The following is a 12,567-nucleotide window of genomic DNA, read 5'->3' on the forward strand; positions in this document are numbered from 1 at the left end:
GAACATGAAAGCCTTGATGGAATTAGTACAGATCTGTTATTCAGTATCTTTGAACAGGTTCATCCTGGCTAAGTAATATCTGACTAAAAAGAGCTAGGCCTTAACCTGTATGGATTACATAGGGACTGTCAAACACCTTTAGTATAAGGAGGTAGAAGCAGGGCATGTAGATTTTATCTGCTTGGAAATGTTCCTCTCTGTGATGTTTTCCTCTCCTGTCATATTCTTGTAATCCTTATTCTATACTATGCACAGAACAAATGGTGCTTATGGACAGGGCCTATGCTTGAGACAACCCTAAAGCTAAGGCCTCAGGGCCCCTTCACATGGCGTAAGCACTCGGCTCATTCCGAGCTGTACACGCGAGCACTTCTAAACACTTCCCATTCACTTCAATGGGAGCACGCGGAAAGCCGGCTTTACCAGTGTCCCCATTGAAGTGAATGGAAAGTGTTTAGAAGCGCTCGTGTGTACAGCTCGGAATGAGCCGAGTGCTTACGCCGTGTGAAGGGGCCCTCACACAGCAAATGGATGCAAAACAAGTCTGCGGAAAAGACTGCGGCAGAAACATATTGCGTTTTTTTCTGAGAGTTTTTCACATAAAGTACACAGAGTTTTCCTCTGAGGAGTTTATGCCCTGTTTATACCTATATGGAAAACGTCAGCATTTCCATAGGTATAATTGACATGCTGTGATATTGAAAAACTCAAGCATCTTTCAAAACGCTGAATTTTTCTGCAATGTGTGAATGGGATTAGAGTCCAATCCACTTTGCAGGTAATGTATACAGCAGCGTTTTTTGCCGCGCCATTTCTGCCACGTCCAAATTGCTGCATTTTTGCAACATGCCGAAATGGAATTAAGAATTGAAACAATAGGCACAACTTTTGTCAGAGAAGTGACATCTGGGTTGACAAGTAGTTGTCAGAAAATGTGTATTCGTCTTTGGATAGAATCCTCAGCCATGAGTGTAGCAATGTTTATTCCCAGATACATTTCAGATACATTACAAATTGTATTCAGACTGTTTCCTGAAACCCATGTTAAATTCATTGGCCATAGGCCACATCCCAGGAAACATCAGCAAGGTGCATGACAGACACTGGGAGCTAAGTATTCTTGACAAGAGCGAAGAAGCAGGGGAGGAAGGGAGAAAAACATAAGGAGAGTCCCAGAGTGACTGAAAACAGATGCTAAACTGGGCAGAATCATCTTCAATGAATCTCCACTGGAGGTAGGGAAATGAAATAAGGGAAAGAAAATCAATAAACAGAGGAAAGAAACGCAGATTACAGGTTCTTTCTACTAATGTATTTACTTTAAGGAACCTTTTTGAAGGTGCATTCCAGTTTATTCAATCAACCTCTTTAATAAAATTCATCTTTCCATCCATCTTATCTGATCGTTTAGTTAAAAAAAAACAAAAAAAAAAATGGCTCAGCGTCTAAAAATGGAAACTATTATGTCTTAAGATGACAAAAACGAGAAACAATGAGGAAGAAAACAATGAGGTATATTTACTAAACCCCTGAGCCAGAAAAGTAGCAAAATTGTCACAAGTGCACTTTTATGCTGTCATTATTACTTTCCAAAAGGTTTAATGCAAGGATTTGCTGTGGGCGGGGCCATCAACATAAATGGTGACTGAAGTTTTATGCAAATGAGACAGTTGGAGCACGGGGGGGGGGGGGGGGGGGCTGCCTTCAGCCCTGCTCTGGCTCCTGAAGTAGGATGGGTGATGTCATGGCAGTGGGAGGATCAACTCTGACTGTACAAGGTGGTGCAGGCAGAGATTGGTAAGTCTTAGTGGCAAGAGCAGTGCTCCAGGGTGCTGAAGGCCCGACCCGAGTGCACCAACTGTCTCATTTGCATAAGAATTCAAAGGTATAATGTGCTCTGTAACATGATGGTGACTGTTTATAATGGGAAGGTAGTAGATTTTATGAAGGGAGTCGTGTCTAGGTGGACATTGATGGTGATGGTTATTGAGTTTTTTTACCTACTACTTGAGCTGAAATATAAATGCTTTAAGAGTGAATGCACACAAGTTGGTCTTTTAATATGTCTAAGCCACATGTGAGTAGATCACTTAAGTGACGATCTTGGAAAATCATCTGAGCACTCATTTTTAATAGTCCTTTGTCAGATTTCCTGTAATGGTGGGCAAAACCTAAAAACTGATGTGCCATAATGTGCATAGGACACACAGTATTGGACTGGGATGCCTTGGACCCGCCAGTAAAATTCATTCTGGGGCCTCACTGTACAGCTCCATGCAAACACCTGACACATCTAGTATAGCTTGATGCTTAGCCCTTGCCTTGGACTCTTTCTGTCCTGGGGCCCTGTCAGCAGTTTGCTGACAGGCACTTTTTTTGAATTATCACCATCTTTTATACCTTAGATAGTAAGAAAAAATGTTGCAAGAAAACTGATGATTGAGGCCCCTGCAGCAACACCAAAAAGGAGGAATCTAAGGACTGAGAATATTAGTCAGCCTGCCACTGTCATATCAGCCCTGTAATCTGTCTATATAATAATAATATACCTGTCATCTACACACAATATTACATACTTTTTTTATTTTTTATTTTTTATATTTTTGGGTAGTTTGTTAAGTAATCTATGCAGTTTATATTATATACTGCTTGAGATGCCTTACACTGCCTATAGGTTGTACAGTAAATGTGAAGTGCTGTGCACAGCCGTTACAAAGGGTGGGGTGCTGGGGGCCTACCCCGACACAGGGGACCACCTGCTCCCTTTAGCAGAGCTCCAAGCCTGGAAGGAATTAAACTGCTCAGCTGATCAGAGGATCAGTGTGTAAAATAAACTCAGGCTAGGGCCCCACTGGACGGAAACGAAAAATCGCGGCGTTTTACAGTAATGGCAAAGTGGATGGTATTCTAGTGAATCCCATGCCGACTTTGCGGTAAGAACTGCAGTGCGGACACATCACGATTTCCAAAAACGGCACGGTTTTGGAAATCACAGCATGTCAATTATACTACGGAGACACCGGCGGCCTTCCCATAGATATAATTGCAATAGAAAGTCTGCAGAGGAAAGCTCCGGGAACTTTCTGTTTAAAGCGCTGCGGGAAGAACCGCGATGTGTTGCCACTGTGGTTTATCCTGCAGCGCTTTTTTCCTGCGGGACATCCCATGGGGCCCTAGGTTTAAGCAAGTAATGGGCGTTTATACTATAAACATCTAGTTTCGGCTAACCATGGCTGGAATTTTCGAACCTGGCCGATCACATTTTTAGCAATGATGTGGCTTCCTTCACTGTGCATAGCCACCATTACTTGAGCCTTTTCACTGAGGAAATTTCATTCTAGATTGTGACCTTTCACCATTGTGACCTTTTTATGTTCATCTATCAAATTCTTATTGAATTTCCAGAATAAGGCAAGAGCAAACCGTTCCGATGACTACAGAGGTAAGCCTACATTATATTAGTGAATAGCCATATCTCTTGTTTTATGTCCTCCATATGTTATTTTAAGGATTAATTCTAAATATGCAAATTATCCTTCCTATGAAAAATGTAAATGAGATAATATTCTGTGTAGATCATTGGTTATTTAAAGGTTCAATATACACATTATACTTACTGTAATCTGTATATAGAACAAAAAGCTGTCTTCTCTCATATTATGTGGAACCAGAACATTGGCTCACTCTGTGCCATCTATCATAATGAGAATGCAATGCTATTTTTAATGTTTGCACATCTTGAAAATTTGGTTAGACTCCAATGTATTGAAGACTAGATATAAGTCAGCAGGCAGCAGATGCTAGCTAATAGATGTAGTTTGGAACTATTATTATGTCTGAGCTTTTATACACTGTTATTTACAGTTGCCGTCTTCATGGTCAAAACTGAAAGTGTAGATTTGCATTTTACATCTGGATGCTATATGCCTGTATTGTTTTGTGATTTAGCCAAAAGTTTATCTCAAAATAAGCAAATTTTGGAGGGAATTTATTAAGACTGGCATTCTATACGCCAGTCTTAATGAAGACGATGGCTGGTGCAAGGTGCTCCAGGAACTTGCATACACCTTTAGTATAACTCACACCAGCTTTCGGGTCTTTGTCCCACTCCACCCACCTTCCTATAAAAGTGGTATGTGGGGTGCAGAAGAAACAATGTGGTGGATCTTTGGTGCATGAAAGGGAATAGCGGGGTTAGTAAATTCCCCCATTCCTTGCTGACACTTAAAGGGGTTGTCCCATCACAAGGATCCTATCTATACTGCTTGTTAATGTGACTGTAAGACTTTTCCTAAATACATTGCTTCAGCAAAACTGCTTTGTTTGTCCACTATCTTACTTTATTCATTTCTTTGTTGACACATCCCTTGACTTATCTGGTCAAAAGTCAAGTGATGTATCTGCTGCTCTCAGGGGGGAGGGAGGAGGGGCTAAGTGCACGGGAGCGAGGCTGGAGGGGGGGTAGTTTACACTTTGCGGGAAGGGGCCGCCAATACAGACCCGGCATCCGCTGTAATAGAGGGGCGGATGCCGGGGAGGGTTAGACGCCGGCACAGGTGCCTGCGACATCGCTACGCTCCTGCCCTGCATGAAGTCAGCAGCGGCAGGAGCAATGCTGCTATTCCGCTCCTCCACCCCCTCCCCCTCCGTAATATCAGCATCGCTCCTGCCGCTGCTGGCTTCATGCAGGGCAGGAGCGTAGCGATGTTGCAGGCACCTGTGCCGGCATCTAACCCTCCCCAGCATCCACCTCTCTATTACAGTGGATGCCGGGTCTGTATTGGCATTGTGAAGGTTGAAGAACTGACTGGTCTCACAATCTATGAGCGTGCACGCAGGGCCAGCGGTATCTCGCCGCTGGATTTGCATATGTAACCCTGCCCACCAATGACGTAACAAAGCAGGAAGACAGAAGATTTTACAGCAGCGAAGACTGGTGAGTATGCGACGTGGGAATACCCTTTTAAACTCTCAGTCACTCTGCTCTACTCTATGTAGCAACATGAGTAGAGCGGAGTCAGTGAGAGCCTATGCAGCAGTGGAGACTCGGTACAGAGACTTCCAATAAACTGCTGTGCCCTGTAAAGCCAATAACAGTAACAGTAATAACATCTAAGGTGATAGTAAGCACAAAGAGGTAGATTTTTCATGCCTTATACATCAATTTTCTGTTGTAAAAAGTATGAAAATTACACAATTTTTGGCGCGTCAGGGTTTTTTGCAAAAAATGGTGACTTTTATTTTTACACTGCCCTTGCCATTTTGCTGAATGGGGACATAGAAAGGGGCCTCATCAGATTTATGATCGTTTACGTAGTTTTCTGACATAAATGACGCCTGAAATCTTCACCCACTATGAGCTAGCAGAGATTTTAGTGCAGGCGCACATCCAGATGTAAGGTACGAGGAGGTAAGCCCCTCGTCATAAATGAGGCATTCTCCACTGACACCACAGATATAAACACTGGTGTTGACAACGCCAGTCTTTAAATTATGCCCCAAAGAGTCTTGTATTTCACTGACAACTAACTCTTTTCCCATAGATTGTAGCCCCAAGACATACATAAGATTTATTAAGCAGCATCCATCAGAATCTTAATTGTGACAAGTGTATAAGATAAGATGTGACTTCCAAGAGGTTTTTCCCCCACTAGACATATCGATTGGATATTTCTGTGTGTGGTAAACAGGGATGTCTGTCTGTTTGTGATGCTGCAATATCTGCGTAATTTTGTTTTTAATGTATACGATGCTCAGGAAATGTGATATATGAACATAAATAGCATCTCATGAGGAAGAGGTTAGCACGAAAAAACTTATGGCAGACAGTTCATTGAAAATGTCAGTGATATTCCAGGGTAACGTGTTTAAGTTGGTTTTGTATCCTGCTTGACACTTCAGAATGTCTTCACAAACAATAAAGACGGATCTATTACACCGACAAACAAATTATAAGATACATAGAGCAAAATGTAGCATGAAATTATTCATCTGCATATGGACTATGATGACATAAGGAAAGATGGACTAAAGGAACACTCAAGGCAAAATATGCTTTTGCCTATTATACTTATGTGCCTTGCAGATGGATCAGTTCAGTGTACTAGCTGGATTTTTTCCAAATAGTACACCCATAGTGTACCCATTCATTTCTGTCGGCTGTGTATTACATGGTGTCGTATCTGGGCCAACAGTCTGGGCCAAAAAAATCAGGACAGGTCCTATTCCTGACTGGTTTTGTGGCCTGTGCTACCGTGGCCCCTATTCAATAAATGAATGGGGCCATAGAAACACTTCCAGTGCACAGGGAACCATTCAATCATGGATCTATCATGTTCAAGCTATAATCCTACTATATTGATCCAGAAGAACACAAAAGAATCCATGAGGTAGATGCCAACTGCCCCATATTAATGGGAAATATTCCTTCCTAACTCTAAATATGGCAATAAGAATAAATCCCTGGATCAATGTCCCTTCCCAGACCTCTTGTTCTCATAACTTGTGGTAATTTTACTTCTAGTAAAGCATCCAGTCCCCTTCGGACCTAGTATGATAAACCAATTATCTCAACATCCAGTGTCAGAGAGTTCAATAGTCACAATGTTCTTACTGCAAAGAAGCCCTATCTACAGCTTTCCTCTAGATTCCCCTTTTCACAGTTACAGGCCTAGGTGTAAAAAAATCATTACCAAGATCCCCGTACTATCCATTTATATTTCTAAACAGGTCACCCCTATGCCAACTGAATAGCTCCATCAACGTACCTGTGTACGCTAATCTACCAATTCCCTTAAAGGGTTAATACCATCTAAGCAAATCAGCACTAAGATATGAATATCTGCTCCTAAATCCGGACTACTCGGGGCATGTGCCACCTGATGGTGTTTAACCCCAGTCAGTAATGGTAGTTCATTCAACAGGCTCAGAATGGACCACATGAGAACAGGTGAATCCCTAGGTGGACTGTTGAGACAGGCAAGCTCACTCTGGTATGACAGTGTACGCACTGTACTTCATTCAGATACTCGTCATACAACATCTCAACCAGGCTATGCTTGTAGTTTATTATTCTGGGTAGATTATTTAAGAAACTACCAAGTTTATTTTTATATATGGTAGACATATTGGATGGCTGAGAAGAAATCTAGGTGCAGAGTCAGCCCAACCAGTAACATTCCTCCTTGAGCCCCATCTTTTCAATCATAATGTAGGGGCTAGAGATGAGCGAGTACTATTCGAAACTCCCGTTTCGAATAGCACGCTCCCATAGGAATGAATGGATGCAGCCGGCACACAGGGGGTTAAGTGGCCGGACGCCGGCAAAGTCTGCGTGCCGGCCACTTCCATTCATTCCTATGGGTACGTGCTATTCGAATAGTTTCGAATAATACTCGCTCATCACTAGTAGGGGCCCCAATCACCAATCATCTTGTAGTCTCCCCCTCTCCTTCTGTCTCTATCCTCATTTCCTCATAGATTGTAAGCCCTCGCGGGCAGGGCCCTCTACCCCACCGTGCCAGTCGGTCACTGTTAGTATTATAACTACCTGTATATTCTGTGTATTGTATGTAACCCCCCAAATGTAAAGCACCATGGAATCAATGGTGCTATATAAATAAACAATAATACTAATTGTAGTGTCCTTATGCTGCCTGAGGTCTGCTGCTGTGTGGTTCCAGGGTCTCAATTCAATGCAAGTGCCAGGCAGCAGAATACTGAATACTGGCAGAAACAATTCTAGGTATGGGCTTGGCAGGCATCTACTACTGTAAAAAAATGATTTTGGTGACATCTTAAGAATTTGCAAATGAACATCAGGTAATATTTTCAGGTACCTCAGGATGACACTGCTATTGAATCAAGTATGTGGATGCCCCTGTTAAAGGAATATGTATCTGAAGTCTATTGTAATAAAAAGCATACGGAAAGGTTTATTAAGTTAAATTCTATTAAACCTATTTATTAGCCTTTGGGTGCATGAAATATTGAGTGTCATATTCCTTTTCTGAATTGGGATCATTTGTTAGAAGACTGGAAGTGCTTTCAATCTACAAACAAGACGTTTTTTGACACTTTTTTTTACATGATGTGGTTTTTGACACATTCTTGATGCATTTCTTGACTTTTTTTTGCTTTTTTATGTTGTTGTTTTTTTTTTCTTCAGCACACTTTATGGTCCTGGAAGTTTCACTTTAAAGGGATTCTACCATTAAAAAAACTTTTTTTTCTAGGAAACACGTCGGAATAGCCTTTAGAAAAGCTATTCTCTCCTACCTTTGGAAGTGATCTCCGCCGCGCCGTTCGTTTGAAATACCGGTTTGTACCAGTATGCTAATTAGTTCTCTCACAGCGATGGGGTCGTCCCCCAGCGCAGGAGATGCGATGGGGGCGTCCCCATTGCTGCTCAAAAGCCGACTCCAGCGCCGCCTCTATCTTCTTCTGCATCCTCCCCTTCCTTCTTTGGCTTGACGTCGGACGCCTGCGCAGTACGCTCTGTTCGGGGAACTTGCGGTGTCGGCACTATGGCCGCGGGCATGCGCAGTACGTTCGGCGAAGTTCGCTGAACAGAGCGTCCTGCGCAGGCATCCGATGTCAAGCCGAAGAAGGAAGGGGAGGATGCAGAAGAAGATAGAGGCAGCGCTGGAGTCGGTTTTCGAGCAGCAATGGGGACACCCCATCGCTGCGAGAGAACTAATTAGCATACCGGTACAAACAAGTATTTCGAACGAACGGCGCGGCGGAGATCACTTCCAAAGGTAGGAGACGAATAGCCTTTCTAAAGGCTATTCCGACGTGTTACCTAGAAAAAAAAGTTTTTTAATGGTAGAATCCCTTTAAAAAATGCTAGCCTTTTTTTATGTGTTTTCTGCCAAAACAGCATCGAAAAAAGCATCATAAAACCATGTTGCATTTTTTTTTCTGCCTCCCATTAAGTTCAAAGGGTTTTTCAAGGTGGAATTTGTGTGAAGATAGGTCATATTGCTTTTTTCCCCCCTCTAGCTGAAAGAATCAGCTAGAGGAAAAAATCTGCTTCTCACATGCATTGAAATGAATGGGAGGTGTTTTTTGAGGCAGATTTTGAGGCGAGCATTGTGTGAACTCATCCTAAAGCTACAGTGACATGACATGTGACACACTGGAGCATTAAATTCAATATCAGTGAATGGGGGCTATTCACATGACCATTATTTTGACGGTTTATTATAAAGTGCCTTCAAAATATAGACCATGTCCTATTTTTGTCTGTTTTTATAGATCCCTCCATACACTCAAATATATGGGGGATCTGTGAAAACGGGGGTGCCTTGGGTGCAAGACGGCATGAAAAATGATGTTCTTCTGAATGTACATTCACAAAATGGACTTTTGTCTTCACTCAATTGCTTAACATTTTGCTATAAGCATCATCATATGAGAAGTAATAATTCAATAAGAGCGGTAGGAGGGCGAGGACAGACTACTAGATTAGTCATATTCGGCAAGAATTTCGCTTTATGGGTCTGAAAAGTTTGTACATTGAATCATCCCAATAAATGTGCGTTCTAGAATATTCAATACTTCAAAATTAAGAGAAAGCTTAATATAATGTCTGTATAATAAAATGGCCTTTTGTGAAGCATTGAGTACAGTTCTTTACGTTAAGCTCTCTCACCATCAAGCAGAATAAATCAAAATGTGCTAATTGTTGTAAATCCGACCTAATTAACAGTCTTCATGGCTTACACATGGTACATTTTTGGCATGAGCTTAATAATTTTCTACCTCTGAATTACGGGCTATCTTTATTTCCTGCTTGTTAGTTTTCTGAAGCCTTCTTCTTAATCCAAGCATTAGGTTAGCTTAGAGCAGCACCATTCACATATTCTCTCACCCTCCCAATGGTCATCTTTAAGTAATTCAGGTCTTATGGCCTCATTAGATTCTCATTGTCAGGCTGTTTTTCTCTCCCTTTCAAGATGATCTGCCAAACTGTTGCTTGTTAATTTGTTGCAAGGTTGAATGCAATGTCTCAATTCTCTAATGCTTTGACATTAAGTTAGAAGTTTTCCGGGAATGTCATGCCAGTAATGTACTTGAAATACAAGCTTGCCAAATCAATGAGTTTAGTGACAAAAACTTTTTGTGGTGCACCAAAGTGAAATGCGTTGAGCCCTACTGCATATTATGTAATGACCAGGTGGAGGGTTTGCGAAAAAAAAAAAAAACAATTTCTTTGCATATGATTCTAAAGAAACTAGTATTACAGATGGGTTGGGGTGCAGAAAGTGGCAAATAAGCTAAAACAACGATAAGGTTATGTACATGGGAATGAAAAATGTATTTACAAATGAATGCTTAAAGGGGTTGTCCACAGGACCTACCCAAGCTGGATACTGATGACTATAAGATCGGTCAGGATCTAGGTCGAATGTTGAAAGTTGTATATTAGGTATCCAGCCAGTATAAGGGTACAGAGCAGCAAGTTCCAGAACCAATGTTAAGTTGTACCATACACTGTAACAATGGTGCTAGAAAATGCACCTCTTCTCCTATTCACTTATATAGGAGCAGGTTCCAGGGGCATAACTGGTATACAGGCAAAACTGCTGACCTAGGTGTCAGACTGGGGATAGGTTATCACTATCTAACATTGGTAGGTCCTGGATAATCATTTTATCACAATAAACATACATAAAATTGACATGGAAATGGAACTGGGGCTATCAGTGGGGAGCAAAATAAACTGTAGCAACTAATATCATATAGCAGCTGCCAAGGCAAACAGGACTATGGATGATTCAGTAGTCAGATCTTACATGGAATAGTGTCCAAGAAAGACATAGAATGCAGTATGTATACAGTACACAATAGGGGCATATGGGTATAATATAGGAGGGTCTTCTCCCTTGGATGAGCCTGAACATGGGGTTTGAGTGACTCCTGTTCTACCAGACTCTAACTATCTGGATGACTACATGTAAAACGACGTGACTGTCCACATCAAATTGGTTGTTTGCCCTTGCCCTTGGCATTTTCTACAAGGGGACAATCCCCTTAACTAAGAAAAAAAAACTCAATTTCTTCTTCTTGATTTTGAGACAGGAGAGAGAAGTTATGGTGGAGTAGCAGTAGCTGCTGCCATTCCTACTCATACAAGTCTCAGTGTACTGTAGTTCAGCCGGCAGCACTAGGCACAGATGCATGCAGACTAAATTTGGTGTGGAAGGGGTAAAAATCCTGTCAGCTGAGAAGGGTCCGGTCAGCATTATGAAGAGCCTTTGCAAATTGTACATTTCTAAGCAGCTTGTTCACTTGACACTTGTACACCCTCGAAACACCTGTTCATCTATCAGTCACCGAGTAAAATGAAGCTTTCCTGACCTCAACTTTGGGATTTAACCAGCAAAATATAAAGCACATTCATAGTCAGCCTTAGCTCTTACTATTTGGAGCAGGATAGGGATATTTTTTTATTTTGCATTGCTTCTTGATAGTAGATAAAGTTTTACATAGTGGCCTAAATATGGAGCTCGACATTATATTGCAAATTGCTCAATGAAATGATTTTAATATGCTCCTTGGGAGGAAGCTCTGCCCTTGTTTCCACTTTGTGTTCTGTAGACTTGTATTTTTTCCCTGAGCGCTCACAACAAAGGGTGCGCTCGCAGACACCCAGAAGCGTGACATATTTAACTCTTTTTTTTTTTTTTTTTTTTGATTGATCGATTAATGGAAACAGCTCTGTGTTCCAAAAGCCCAGTTTCTGTCCTATCTACGGCATTCTCCTTGAACCTGACTGGCTTGTCTGGGAGCACATACGGGGCCTGAATTGCCTGATCAGATAGCTTGTTAATTTCATCATTTCAGAGTTTTATGGATTTTCCAGTTGCTGCTGCTGCTTTTATAAACAAGCATTTCAGTGACCTTCCCCTCCGGACGTCAGCGCAATCCAGCTCTACAAGAATCCCAAGCTCTGAAAGTTTATAAATAAGCCTTCTATCAAGTTCCAACAACAGGTGTGACCTCCCCCCGCTGTCCTAAAACTCAACAGTTTCAACAAGCAAATAAAAACTAGACAGTGTCATCGTAAGGAGCAAGATCTTAGACGCTGAACTCTCAGCTTAGGTGGGCAAATTATATAGAAAATGTGGAAGGGTCTGCAGACAGGAATCGGAATATTGTGGAGAATATGTCATATTGTATATGTTGTTTTTCTGTATAGCAGAGAAAACTGCAGACACGTGAACTCCTTCCTTCTCATATAGTTTAGTTGAGGACCAATTTAGACAACCATATGAGATCCAGGTAATACTATCCATGTGATGCTGCCATTATCTCGGCTGGCAACGGCTCGGCTGAACCCAAGTCACTCCATCATATTAATCTATGATGCTATGAATGCTAGCCAGACAGCAGGTCCACTGCCCCATCACTGACTACTGACTCCCACCATCAAATGAGACCATCACGTGGACCTTATTACCCACATCACACATGGCTGTCTAAATTGACCATTACCCTTGCCTTAGTATCTTCTACAGGGGCTTAGGCTCTGTTCACATCTCACAAATGCAAAAAGCAGAA

This window comes from Leptodactylus fuscus, chromosome 6 (genome assembly GCF_031893055.1).
Source record: "Leptodactylus fuscus isolate aLepFus1 chromosome 6, aLepFus1.hap2, whole genome shotgun sequence".
Classification (NCBI taxonomy): domain Eukaryota; kingdom Metazoa; phylum Chordata; class Amphibia; order Anura; family Leptodactylidae; genus Leptodactylus; species Leptodactylus fuscus.